Here is a 15,533-nt window from a genome sequence, read left to right as displayed (position 1 = left end):
GAAACCAACACACACAGACCAAGTCTTAAACTATGAAAGTAACCACCCCAACACACACAAACGAAGCTGCATCAGGACACTATTCAAAAGGGCCACAACACACTGCAGTACACCAGAACTGCGAAAAGAGGAAGAGGAACATCTATACAAGGTATTCGCCAAAAACGGATACCCACGCAACTTTATCACCAGATGCCTAAGGGATAGACCGAGGAACGAGGACATGCCACAACCAAAAGGACTAGCCACTCTACCATACGTCAGGAGCGTCTCAGAACTGACAGCCAGACTACTGCGACCCTTAGGACTCATAACATCCACGCTCAGACAACAACTCACTAGAACAAAGGACCCAATACCCAGCATGAGCCAAACTAACGTAGTTTACAAAATACCATGCAAGGACTGCACAAAACACAATATAGGACAAACAGGAAGACAGCTAACAATCCGCATCCATGAACATCAGCTAGCCACAAAACGACACGACCAGCTATCTCTAGTAGCCATACACTCAGACAACCAGCAACATGAATTTGACTGGGAAAACACCACTATATAGGACAAGCCAGACAGAGAACAGCCAGAGAATTCCTAGAAGCATGGCATTCATCCCCAAACTCCATCAACAGACACATTGACCTGGACACCATATACAAACCACTAGAGCTGAAACTGACACCCGGAAATGGCAAGAACATCCATCAACAGACACATCGACCTGGACCCCACATACAAATCACTGCAGCTGAAACTGACACCCGGAAGCGGCAAGAACAAACCAATATAAATACCGGAAGAAACATCAAAGCAGCGCTTCACACGAGGCTCCAACAGCACTGATGATGTTCCCTAGCCAGGGAACGAAACGTTTGCAGCAAAAACTTCCAGCTCGGCGAGCAGAACCACAACAGACATAATATTTTCATTTCGAGAGCTCTCTGGAGAAGATTGCTTATTTGGTATCAACTCATATCAAATTATATGGAATTTTGTAGCATGGCCTGGTCCTCTGTATCTGGCTCCATTTCCATTAAATCTGATTGGACCTTTTTATTGGCACAGGTGGAAATGGATGTTAATGGACCAATAGGCTTAGTTTCCAACAAGGCAGGTTCATTTTCGATACTTGTCAAAGAAGAAAGAGCATTCCATCGATGCATTTTTGTCTTAACATGTTTCTTTTCATTACAACGCATACGATCTCCATGTTTGTTTGAATGACGCTGCAATTGAACAGCTTTTACATCATATACGTCATCAGATGCAAAATGTCTTTTTCCTGTGGTTGTGTATTTTATTTCTTCTGGTTTACCTTTGATGCATTCAACAGATTTGATGTCCAGTCCTGTGCCAAAAAGACTTGGACTTATCTGCACATTTTGTTTTGCTTCAATCCCCTTAATTTTAGCAGACTCCAACCCTACCAAGAAAACAAAAGAAAATATTTAATTTGTTGACATATTGTTTATCCTTTCTCCAAACATCAAACAACAGTGACTAGTCAACAGAGCAGTTTAATTTTCATCTACATGACTCTTAGCATATACATGTAATCACTGGCCTCTATTGTTAATTGATTTTCAACCTGTATTAAAATAAGTTCTTGAATATACCAATAGAGCTATACAAAGAAGAACTGCCCTATCTTAAATAAAATGAATTGAATAATGGATAAGGAGCAAAACCTCAAGTTTCTATCTTCCTTTCTATTTTATGATCAGCGTATCAAATGTATTTTTTGTACTAGAGTTGCCCCTTGAAATGATTTATTCCAGTGATTCTAGGGGCACATTAGGGTGAATTTTTATAAGTGGATTTTTCAATGGAACAAGGATTCATTGGTTAAATGCTTGTGCCCTTGCCAGTATTGTGCCTCAATGGGAAGATATACCAAAATCACAAATGTACTCTTGTTCTGCAACCATACCTAGAATATCATGCTGCTAAATGTCCACTATCCTGACGATAGTTACAACACTATCTTCCTACATAGTCTACAGGTTCAGCTCTCTTTGAGACAGTAGACTGAACTAGGGTTTGGCTGCTTGGCAACAAGGAATGTTACACGGTTAATGACAATTTCAGCTGCTCAACAACATGTCTTTTTTTTCAATGAAAGCTATGTTGCAGTTAGGAGCCAACCACTTATGTCACAAGGAAATGGCACTTCTGCTTGCTCTGCTTAGGTTCAACAGGTCAAGCTTTACTAGAATGTTGCTGTGATTCATGATGGCCGACTCCCTCCTTCACAATTTGGACAGTTGTAGATCTAGGAGTTGTAGATGCTGGAGATCAGAGTCGAGGATGTAGTGCTGGAAAAGTACAGCACATCAGGCAGCATCCGAGGAGCAGGAGAATCGATGTTTTGGGCATAAGCCCTCCATCATGTGCCCAGGTCCTGATGGACTTTATTCAAGAATATTAAAAGAAATGACTAGTCAGAGTGCGATGCAGGAAAATGTAAAATAACCATTTGTAAGTAACTTCCATCTATCAGATCTTTAAAATTAAAATTAATACATCCCGGCATCATGTTTGAATACATTAGTGTCTCTAACTTGGATGTTCGTAATTCGGGGACCTCCCTTCCACCCCACCCCCCAACACACAGTGAGATAGTTGTTGCCTTAGTTTTAATTATCTATATTTCCTGAGATTCAGGAAAAATTCTATTAAACTGGAATACAGTTAATTGTAATTTCTTTACTCAAAATGGGAGGAGAGCAGGAAGCAGGGAATAACAGGCTTAACATCAGGGAAAATGTCAGAAGTTATAAAGAAGTTATAACAGGCCACTTGGATAAACTCTCAATAATCAGGTACATCAACGTGGTTTTGTGAATGGGAAATCACATTTAACCAATCTATTAGAGTTCTTTGAGGAAGGAACATGTCCCATGGATAAAAGGGAACTGATGAATGTATTGTATTTCGATTTCCAGAAGGATAAGTGTCTGTCAAAACCACAGCTCAGAATATCAACAATACTGGGGACATTTTTAGTCCTTAATTCTCGATAAAATTTATTCTCCTCTGTTTCCTTATCCTTATACTCCCATCACCTTACAAAAAAGTAAAAGAGCCTTTACTTTAATTGTTTCTGTACCTGCATGATAACTTTCTGAGTTCCATGCACCAGTACACCCAAGTCTCTCTATACACGAATATTCAAACATTTTACAGATTTACTTTGCCATTCTTACTATGAAAGTGAATAATTTCTCATCCACACGGAATCACAGAATTGTCATGGTACAGATGGATACCCAATTGGCCCATTGAGTCTGCACTGGATGTCTGAGCGTTTTTATCCTAGTGTCAGACTCCTGCCTATTCTCCACAATGCCGCACATTTGTTTTCAATTTAAATAATTGTTCAATGCCCTCTCGAACGTTTTAATTCACCTTCCCTCCATCACACTTCCAGGCAGTGCATTCCAGATCCTAACTATGTGCTGCATGAATTTCATTTTTCTCACTTTTTGCTTTTTTTGCAAAATGCCTTGAAGGTGTACCCTCTGGTTCTCAATCCCTTTAAGAGCAGGCACAAGTTTCTCCCTGTCTATTCTGTACACACCACTCACAATTTCCAAAACTTCTATCAAATCTCCCAACAGCCTTCTCCTCTCCAGCAAAACAGTCTCAACCTCTCGGATCTATCTTCACAGCTGAAATTTCTCATCACTGAAACTATTCTCATAGGCCTTTCTGTACTCTGTCCAATGCATTCATATCCTTCTAAAAGTGTGGCACCCAGAACTGTATGCCATCCTCCAAATGAGATATAACCAGTATCCTGTATAGGTTCAGAATAGCCTCCCTGCTCTTGACCCCTATATCCGTATTAATGAAGACCCGATTACTGCATACTTCATAAACAGCTCTTTCTACTTGTCATGGCTCCATTAATGAATTATGCAGACAAACAACTGGTTCTTTCTGCTCCTGCAGACATTAAAAATCGTATCTCTTATAGAATCACAGTCATAGAGATGTACAGCAAGGAAACAAACCTTTGGTCCAACTCGTCCATGCCGACCAGATATCCCAACCCAATCTTTCCACTACTTCCTCTGGCAGTTCATTCCATACATGTACCACCCTCTGCGTGAAAAAGTTGTCCCTTAGGTCTCTTTTATATCTTTCCCCTCTCATCCTAAACCTATGCCCTCTAGTTCTGGACTCCCCCACCAGCGAAAAAACTTTGTCTATTTATCCGATTATGCCTCTCATGATTTTGTAAACCTCTATAAATTTACTCCTCAGCCTCCGCTGCTCCAGGGAAAACAGCCCCAGCCTATTCAGCCTCTCCCTATAGCTCAAAATCTCCAACCCTGGCAACATTCTTGTAAATCATTTCTGAACCCTTTCAACTTTCCGATAGGAAGGAGATCTTATATTGTCTGCCCATTTCTTTCCTACCAAACTGCACCACCCACACCTTTCTACATTGAATTTATCTGCCCTAAATGCCCACGTCACTAAGTTGTCAATGTTTTCTGAACTGTCTTCTTACATCTATAATTCTTCTGAATTTTGTAACATCTGCAAGCTTTGAAAATATCTCCTGCAAAAAAAATCCCCAGTGTCAACCAAAGGGGAGCACTATTGTAAACCTCACTCTAGATGAAAATCTGTTTCCTGTCACTCAATCAAGAATAAAATGGAAGCAGTAATCACATCCTCAAGAAGCTTTAATAAATTAATTAAACCATTTCCTTTTCATAAAACCATGTTGGTGCTGTCTTATCCTTTTATATTGTTCTAAATGCATTATTATGACTTCCTTAATGATAGTTTCCAACATTTTCCCAGCAACTGTTGTCAGGGTAACTACCCTGTTCTCCCTCTCCCTTCTTTCTTGAAGAGCAATGTTACATTTGCCTACTTCGAATATGCTGGACTGGTGTTTTTAAAATGGAATTTTGCAAAATCATAACTTTTGCACCCACTATCTCTATAGCTACCTCTTTTGAAATCCCAGGATGTAGATCAAGAGAGTTTAGGATTTGTTACCTTTTAGTCTCTTAAGTTTCTCTAATTCATTTCCTCCACTAATATTAATCACTTTTACATTCCTCACCCTTGTTAGCTCCTTGATTAATCAACAGTTCTCCTATGTATTTGTGTAGTCTACTGTGAAGATGGGTACAAATAATAATTTCTCCTGTCTCTTCCTCCAAGGGACCAACATCTATTTTAGCCACCCACTTCCTTTCTTCACAAATTTAAAAACTTTTCAGATTTTCTTTTAAATTCCTGGTTAGTTCATTCTCCTGTTCTTTTTACACTTCTCGCCTGGCTTTTGATCACCCAGTTTTTTTTCTAAACACTCCCAACTCTCAGCCTTTCAACTATTCTTTACAACCTTATAACCTTATCCCATTCACTGATCAACTACTACCATTGGTCTCCTTTTTACTATCAATGAGTTGGACTGGGGTGTACAAAGTTAAAAATCACACAACACCAGGTTATAGTCCAACAGGTTTAATTGGATGCACTAGCTTTCGGAGCGACCCTCCTTCATCAGGTGGTTGTGATGAACCATCTGATGAAGGAGCAGCGTTCCAAAAGCTAGTGCTTCCAAATAAACCTGTTAGACTTTAACACACTGTTGTGTGATTTTTAACTTTTACTATCAACTCTCTTTTCAAAGACATTACTGAATCTTCCTCCACCACCACCAACTGCATATTAAGGTTTTCCATGTTCTCTTCTGTTACTTCACCAGTCATTTTAAATTTTTTTTTGTATCTGCCCTGTCTAGATCGCTCTTCCTTTCAACATCACTTCTTGAAGGTGAACAGTCTCACTTGTACAACCCTGCTGATCAAATTTGAATCCCTTATACCTGCGACCAATCTTATAAATCTTTCCTACACCCGTTATCTCTTGAAAGCCATGATTACATCTATTTCCACCACACCTTCAGGTAACATGTTCTGGATCGAACACACTCACCATATAAAAATATTAAATCCATTACATGTCATCTGCCACATGTCTGTCCATTTCACAGCCATTTCATATCCTCTTAAAGCTTACACTGAAGTCTAAAATTTATCAAGAAAAACAGTGATCCTATTTTTTAACCATGGGAAACAGCAGTGATCACTTTCTCCCTCCAGTCCAAAAAGTGTAATTACTGCTACCCATTTAGAGTCCCTCAGACATTTCATTTTTATGTATTCCAAGGTTTTCAAATTTGACAGCAAACCTACTTTGGGATACCTTATCAAACCTGAAAATGTGTTGCTGGAAAAGCGCAGCAGGTCAGGCAGCATCCAAGGAACAGGAAATTCGACGTTTCGGACATAAGCCCTTCATCAGGGATCAGGATACCTTATCAAACACTTTATATACATTACATTAACTGCATTACCCTCAACAATCCTCTTTATTCCCTCTTATACAAGTTATGTAAAAATTATCTGCCTTTAAACATACTGAATAGGCTGGGGCTATTTTCTCTGGAGCATTAGAAACTGAGGGTGATGTTATCAAAGTTTATAAAATCATGGTGGGCATGGATAGGTAAACAGACAAGAATTTTCCCCAGGGTTGTAGAGTCCAAACTGGAGGGCAGAGGCTTAAGGTGAGAGGGGAAAGACGTAAAAGGGACCTACTGGGCAATTTTGTCATGCAGAGAGTGGTGTGTGTATGGAATAAGCTGCCAGAGGAAGTGCTGGTACAATTGTAAGGCATTTGGATTGGTATATGAATAAAAAGGGTTTCGAGGGATATGGGCCAAGTGCTGGCAAATGGGACTAGATTAATTTAGGATAGCTGGTTGGCATGGACAAGTTGGACTGAACAGTCTGTTTCCGTGCTGTATTTCTCTATGCTCTAAATTGATGCTTGCTTTACATAACTCACACTTATCCTAGTACTGTTAATTCTGAGCCAGATTATCATTTCAAAAAACTTTCCCACCACCAAAGTCAAACTGGCTCTCCATTAGGGAACATTGTTCTCATCCCTTTTTGTGATGATCAAGGGCTGTTCTAGATTTTGGTTTTGGAAACTAAGCAGGGCAGATTCAAGAAGTATCAGCAGGAAAGTACTTCCATAATAGTGACCACGATTTCACTAAACTGGTCTGGAAAATGATCAAAGGCATACCAAGGGTAAAAAGTTTTAATTTGGAGAAAGATTTTTTAGTGAATTCTTCTATTTTTAGTGAAGTATAATTTTCTTGAATTGTTTTATCTGTTTATTTCTTTAGAAACTGAATGACTTTACCAGGGATTAATTGTCTCGAGATTAAAAGCTTTGTAATTCTCAGATATGTCAATTACTTAAAATTGACTTTTTCAAATGAGCTCAACAATGGGACTAAATTGAATTTTTTCTGAAGATGCAATTTTTAACTTGTGGGGATGGCAATAATTTCATCATTGCCTGTTTAATTCAGATTCTTCACATCACTGGAACTCAGTACCTGTTCCTCATGTGTCATCACCAGTCAGGTATATAAAGGTGCATTGGTAACATGTAATAAGTGAATTAAAATAAACACAGAATATATTTTAATTATTCATCATTCTTAAGTATGTTTGAAAATGTGTTCAAATATATTTTGGATTTCATTTAATTTGTTGTATGGGGTAAATGGAAGCAAGTGGAAACCTGATTGTCATCTGTCAGACCTACCTGCTTCAGTTTCACTGAATTTGATGTCACCTGAACCTTCCAGATGAGTAACCTTTTCAGCTGCATCGAAAAATTCATTAGGGGGAGGAGCCAGAATCGGGATAGTGAGGACCTCACCGTATAAGTCCCCATCAATAGCAGGTGGTAACTCAGTGAGCAGGCCATGACTTGTCAAATTCCAAGACTTGTCCCCTTCTGCATAACTGTCGTCCTCGTTCCTGGGGCACTGGTTGCAAACTTCTGCAGTGCATGGGTTCTCACTTTGGCTGAGGTCAGGAATAGAGCAAACCACCTTTGTAAAACGTGCAAAGCATTTAGAAAGGGTCGGAGTAGAGGCTAAGGAGTCTGCTGAAGGTTGTTCAAAACTGTCTTTCAATTCCATGGTACAGTGCTTCTTTGTAACTGGCTCACCATCACTCTCTTCAGTGTTAGAATCTTTGTCATCATCTTCAGAAATCTCACCATGTGAGTGTGGAGCTGAAGTCTCCGTTTGCAGTTCGTCCATAGAGTCAGCAGAACAGCTTCTATCACAAAAGTCTCCTCCCTGACTTGTTGCTTCATCATTCAGATCAGACACATCCCCTGTGCTGCAACTGGTCTCTTCCTGGATATTCTCCCGTAAGCAGTCACTGTCTGTAGCCTCACTTTCCGAGTTCTCAATGTCCTCATTTTCTTCAGTCAGAGGCCCTATGAATCCATTTCTCAATTTGTGGTTATCTATAGATTGAATGTCTGATGATGACTCTGAATCACTTAATCCTTGGGCTTCGTCACCTGCACAGTAAAAAAGTTACATCTAAGATCAGATGAAGGAACCATCTAATATTTTGTTAAAAACTGAATTCTGCCATCTTAAAATGCCCTCCTGGAAATTAGGAATGGGCAATAACTGACATCCCATTAATGAATTACAAAAAATTATAAAAACTTCAATGATTAACTTCTATGCTCTTCCTTTCTGTTTAAGTTATTTATTTTGCTTGAAAATGTTTGTTTGGATAAGTTTCTTCACGAAAACAGGATATTCCTGTCTGCAAGGAGTTAGTTGAAAGAAATACCTGGGGTGGAGCCTTTAACTGTTAAAGTTTCAATATTGAAGTCATACCAATTGTACGTGTTCATTCAGCTTCAGGACACCACTCAAATACAGTGCCAGGCTATTATTCATGATTTAAAAGGAAAAGTAGTAACTTTTACAGTAAGTAAAATTTGATATCCTATTTCTTGATCAATATTTCTGATTGAGACATTCCTTGAATAAGCTTTCAACACTTTCTTGATCCTACGGATACATATGATAAAATGTAAGTTCCTACATTCTGGAATTTTAACAAGACCTATCAGCAACTGAAACTCACCGAACTGGCATAAAGTCAGAGTGAGCAATGCCATTGGAAAATGTGAGTTGTGTCTCAACTGTGATTCACTCATCTCTCTCAGATCACTGCTACTGATATCATTCTGAGAGGGAAACGTGTTTAAACTGACATGAGTTTATTTTCTATCAGAACTTCATTGCAAAGAGTCACTGTCTGAAAGTGATGCCAATAATCACAAACCTCGCTAGTGCTCCACAGAACTGATCAGTCTAATGGAAGGGTTGTCTTGGACATGAAAATTGTTACCATCCCTTAGGTACAACACCCACAGGAGCTGAACAGTCCGTTAACCTCGATTTCTAATAATCTGCTCACATCTCAAAGGGTCTGAGAGAAGAGTCCTCCTGTCCTTTACACTGTGTTTTTTCATACATTAATTCATGTGATGAGGGCATTGCTGGATGACTAACATTTATTGCCCATCCCCAATTGCCCTTGAGAGGATGGTGGGTGAGCTGCCTTTTATCTTTACTGACTGTGTGGATGATATATCATAGCAGGAAATGTACACTGAGAAAAGGAACTGAGCCTTTACATCCAGGAAATTGACTGAACGGAAAGCGAAGAGAAGAGGTAGGGCTTTATGACTATGTAAGCCCATACTACTTGGGGACAGATGTGAGTCACTTGGACAATAAAATCTTCTCTGCCAATCAATACAACCATAATTAATCTATTTGTGCTTTAAATTCCATTTCCCCACTTCCATGTGATAACCTTTCATTCTCCTGCTTAACAAATATCTATAAGGCAAAATACTTTTGCCTTAAAAAGGATTTAATGACCGCAGCCCCCAACAACCATCTGAAAGAAAAACACTCCTGAAGATTAGATTACTTATAGTGTGGAAACAGGCCCTTTGGCCCAACAACGACCCGCCGAAGCGCAACCCACCCATACCCCTACATTTACCCGTTACCTAACACTACGGGCAATTTAGCATGGCCAATTCACCTGACCCGCACATCTTTGGACTGTGGGAGGAAACCAAAGCACCCGGAGGAAACCCACGCAGACACGGGGAGAACGTGCAAACTCCACACATTCAGTCGCCTGAGTCGGGAATTGAACCCGGGTCTCAGGCGCTGTGAGACAGCAGTGCTAACCACTGTGCCACCGTGCCACCCACTCATCTCTGCTCTAAAAGATTGTATTCTTTTTAAAACTGTGACCTCTAATTTTTGATTCACCCACAAGAGGACAGGCCATTTCCATTTCCAACTTGTCAAGGATTGCACTTCTAAACTCCAAAGGAAACAAGGCAGTCTGCCCAACCTTTTCTCATAAGACAACTTGCACATTCCAGGTATCAATCTCAGAAAGCTCCTCTGAACTGTTTTAAAAACATTTATGGTCTTCCTTAATTGAGAAGACCAAAACTACATGAAATATTAGAGCTGTACTGTCATCAATTCCCTGGATAATTGAAGCAAAATACCTTTATGTTTACATTCCATTAGCCTTCATAATTATGTGCTGCACATGCAAACTAACATTTTGTGAATCATGCACTATCACATATAGATATCTCTGCTCCTTGAAATGGTGCAGTTGTTCTTACTTTAAGTAATACTCTGCTTTATTTTTATTCTGCTTGCAAACTAAATAATTTTTCCACATTATACTACATTGGCCTAACTTTTGGGCGGGGGAAAAACAATGACTGCAGATGCTGGAAACCAGATTCTAGATTAGAGTGGTGCTGGAAAAGCGCAGCAGTTCAGGCGGCATCTGAGGAGCAGGAAAATCGATGTTTCGAGCAAAAGCCCTTCATCAGGCTTTTGCTCGAAACGTCGATTTTCCTGCTCCTCGGATGCTGCCTGAACTGCTGTGATTTTCCAGCACCACTCCAATCTAGAATCTAATTTTTGGGCGCTCATTCAATTGATTGACACCCATCTGAAAGCTCCTTATGTCCTCTTCACAACATACTTCCTCGCCCATCTTTGAGTCATCTGCAAGTTTAGCTGCCATGGCTTTCCTCCCCATATCTAAATCATTGTTCTCAATGCTGAGGCCCCAACACAGATTCTTCTGGGACTCATCATCCTGCCAATCAGAAAGAGAGCGTTTTCAAATACATTCTCTCTTTCTGTCAGCCAGTCAATCTTCTAGATATTTTTAATTAACCTGCTCAGTGATGTTATTACACATCTCTGGAGCAGATGTGACTTGAACCCAGCCAATCTTCTATCAATTCAAATATGTTAATATTTGGGTCCTATTTGGTGCAATAATCTTTTATGTGGCACATCAAATCCCACTGAAAACCCAAGTATAGTATCTCTACAGGTTCCATTATCCAAAGCATAGGCTAACACTTCAAAGATTGACATAAATTGATTAAGCACGATTTCCCTTTCACAGAATAATGCTGATTCTTCCCAAATAGCTAGAGTTGCGTCCAGCTATAAGCTCCTCAATAATGATTCTAACACCTACCCTGTGACAAGTCAATTGTTTCCTCTTTCCCTCCCTTCTTGAATAATGACATAACATTTGCTACACTTCAGTCCAATAGAACCTTATCCAAATCTATGAAACTTTGGAAAATCAACATCAATGCTTCGACTTTCACATTGGTCCCTCTGTTTAAGGACCCAGGATGAAGTCCAAATGAGCCTGAAAGCCTGTCAGCCCAGAGGTCTACCTGTTGGCTTCATCACACTTCCCTCTTAATTGTAATTTCACCAGGTTTCTCTCTCCCTTTGATTTACAGCTATTACGAGAGTGTTTTTGTCTTTTCTATAGTGAAGACAGAAGCAAATATTTGTTTAATTCAACTGCCATTTATTTATTATATATTAATTTCTCCCCATTCTCACTATCAGGAGGACCACTCACCTTACTTAATCTTTTCCTTTCTAAATACTAGTAAAAACACATTATCTGTTCTTCCTTTTCTAGTTAGCATCCTCTCATACTCTAATTTCTTTCCCTTGATTCATCTTTTTGTCATTCTGTGCCATTCCTTATCTTCTGTCCAATATCTGATCTGCTAATCATATTATACTTCTTCCTTAATCTCAGTACCTTCCTTAAATTCTTAAGTTGGCCATAGATGGTTTGTTCTTCCTTTGCAACTTCTTTTTTACAGTAGGAATATATTTACTCTTAAATATACTTATTTTGAAATATCCCTTAAATATCTAACCTTTACTTCTATATCAGTCTGTTCCTGAACTTAGTGTCCCAGTTCATCTTAGGTGTGCAGTTTTCGAGCATACATAATTGCCCTTTTTAAATTATAAAATATTAGTCTCAGACCCACTCATCTCCCTTTAAAACTGGATAGGAGATTCAATCTACCTAGAGATGCCTTTTCTCTGTGGCCAATAATTAATCTTGTCACGTTGCACTACACTAAGTCTGGTACAACAGACCAAGATGCCAGGAGAAACCCCTTCCCTTTTTTCCAAATAGTAGACAGAATTATCTAAGCTTTCCCAAGTCTTAATGTTCAGCATCCAGTCAGTGAGAGAGTCTTCAAGTGTTACTTGAAACTGCAACTTTCACACAGGATGTAAAGGTTGCCACTTAATAAAAGCTGACATTAACCAAGGATTCAATCAGTATTCAGAACATCCTTGTCGGATTTGGAATGTTAACAAATGGCAGAGAAAACATAGTTCTGCCTGGGGGTAGTGACAATAGAAACAAAATTCACATTTGGAAGTTTGCTTTCAAAGATCAAAGAAAACTTACAGCCCAGGAACAGGCCCTTCGGCCCTCTAAGCCTGAGCCGATCCAAATCCACTGTCTAAATCTATCGCCCAATTCCTAAGCATCTATATCCCTCTGCTCCCCACCTACTCATACATCTGTCCAGATGCACCTTAAATTAATCTATCGTGCCTGTCTACTACCTCTGCATTCCAGGCATCTATCACTCTCTGTGTTTCTTGGGCAAAAGTATGGCAGGAATAAAACTGGGATTCTTATTTTAAAAAGAAACGACTAATGTATTACCTTCTTCAGTTGTCTGACTTTGATAGTTGCCAGGCCAGATGAATATGGAGTCTGTTGAGTTCACATATAGCCTATGATATCCAGCAATCAAATACACAAGGTCTTTAGCATGACGAGTTTCCAGTACCAACGTCAGAGACTGTAAATAAAAACAGAGTCAGTAATTAAACTTTTCCACTAACAGACCTAACCTGAAAATGATATCAGCTCACTCATTTTAAAGATTTTGCTCAGCATTAGCTTCCTTGAATTTGCTGGGTGCAGTGTCTTCCCTCATTTGTTTTCCTTCATCTATAGCATGAAAATGTTGTACAATGCTGAAATTGCGAGTTGATAAGTGAGGGCAACAGGGAATCTGAGATCTGGGCAAATACTGGATAAAACAATCTATTTCTTTAACCACGAAATTCAAGGATTGAGAAAGAAGCAGGGACAATAGAGCAGGCAGGTGAATTAGTCAAATTGGGCTCAGAAAGAGAAACAAAGAATAAGAAAAATTGTTTGGATACAGACAAAAAAAAGAGAGAAAGGAGAAGTGAAAGCAAATGTAAAACGTTGCAAATTTCTAACAACATTTATTACAATTTGGAATAATATCTGGGGTTTGATTTATTCCTCTTCTGAATGGGAGAGGTGGATTGTATTATGAAAACCTAAACTTCATCATTAAAAATGTCTTGGTGTTGTCAAGTACTAACTATTGCCAACTTCCCGAACGGAAACTTTGCATTTATATAGCATATTTCAGAGCCACTAGACATCACTTTACAAACACGGATTACTTTTCAGATACAGTCACTGTTCCAATGTAGGAGTGGGATGAGTTCAATTAATCATTAATATTTAAATGCAACAATTTCTTATAACTTTCAGGCAAACATGTCACAGAAAAATGGGGCGCATTCAAGAAGGAAATATGGAGAGTACAGGGCCACCGTGTTCCAATAAAAGAAGGGGTGGGACCATTAAATCCTGTGAGCACTGGATATCTAAGGATACACAGCAATGGATTTAGAGAATAAAGAGATACTTATGGCAGATATCCAGGACTGAAAACAGCTGAAATCCTAGAGGAGTGCTGAATGTTCAAGAGGGAACTTAAAATGGAGAATAGGAGACCAGAATTGGTGACATGAAGGGATACTAACAATTAAAATAGAAGGAAATCCTAAACTGGTTTACACTTAGAGTAAAAGTGTTGTGCCATTGGGACCACAGAGTAAGGCAGGGAGTCAGAGGATGTAGGTAGGATTCCAAAAGAATATTTTCAGACAGTACTCACTTGTGAAATGGACAATATGCATACAGAAATCAGGGAGAAGGTCTGTGATACAATTAAATAAATTATCATTGACAGAGAGAGCTCTGAGTGGTCTGGCTTAGAATTCGATAAATGTCCAGGGCTGGATGAAGTATATTCCAGGTTGGTGAGTGAGGCAAGGGGCGAAATCAGGGACGTTGCAATAATTTTCTATACCTGTCTGGCCCAGGAGAAGAGTCAGAGGACTTGAGGACAGCCAATGTAGTACTGTTATTCAAAAAGGAGCAAAGGATAAACCAGGAGCTAGAAGCCAGTCAGTCTAACCTCGTGCTGGAGAAATTGCTTGAATGATTCAGAGGAACAGAATTAATTTGTAATTGGAGAGGCAGGAATTATAACTCGAAGAGCCTGCCTTCCACTGATCTGCAGTGGCCTAGTCACTGCTGCCTTTGGAAATTACTCCGGTGTCAGCAGATTAGTGTCACTGGCATTCTGGGAAAACAGGCAAGATGGGCTGGCAGACAGGCAGAAATCCCACCTTTCCTTGGTAAATGTCCTTAGTACCTCCTCCCTTTCCTTCACTTCACTTTCTGGGCTTGATCAGATTGGCCTAGCCTGGCTGGAAATATGCAGAGACCTCCCTAGCTCAGGGCCGAGTTAAATTGCAGTCAGGTCTATTGATGTTGGGATCATGGACGTGCCAGTGCGGCTACGTACTAAAGCCATCTGCTGTCTGATTGTCAGTGAGCAAAGGTAAGAGTCACCCGCAAGTAACTTCATTGCAAAACATTAGCAAACTGAGGATAGGAATAATTGCTGAACAAATGTTACTGCAGCACAGGTCACAGCAGCAAGGATTTGACCAGACAACACCCGTATCAGAAAATGTACTAAGTCCTTGTTCAAGCAAGCAGTTAGCATCAATAGCCTTTACCTTCACATCCACCAGGTAGATGTTCACCACGCTGATCTTCTCATACTCAAAGGTCAATTCCAACTTCTGGATGCTGTTGAAGTCTGTTAACTGGTTTATAATATTGAGTTTGCTGTTAACAACTTCGCTGATACCATATTTGGCTCCGACCAACAATGTGATAAATGATTCGCTGTCCTGCAGTTGAAGAAGTTGCATTTCATTAGAAACTTATTAAAGATGACAAAAAAGACTAGTTTAAAAAAATGAGCCAGTTTCTGTTTCTCCCTACGTACCAGAAGGGTTGCGTTAAAGGTTTTCCCTCCATATGCTCGAAGATCACTCAGTATGT

Source organism: Hemiscyllium ocellatum, chromosome 11, assembly GCF_020745735.1.
Source record: "Hemiscyllium ocellatum isolate sHemOce1 chromosome 11, sHemOce1.pat.X.cur, whole genome shotgun sequence".
NCBI lineage: Eukaryota > Metazoa > Chordata > Chondrichthyes > Orectolobiformes > Hemiscylliidae > Hemiscyllium > Hemiscyllium ocellatum.
This window is presented reverse-complemented; position numbering follows the sequence as displayed.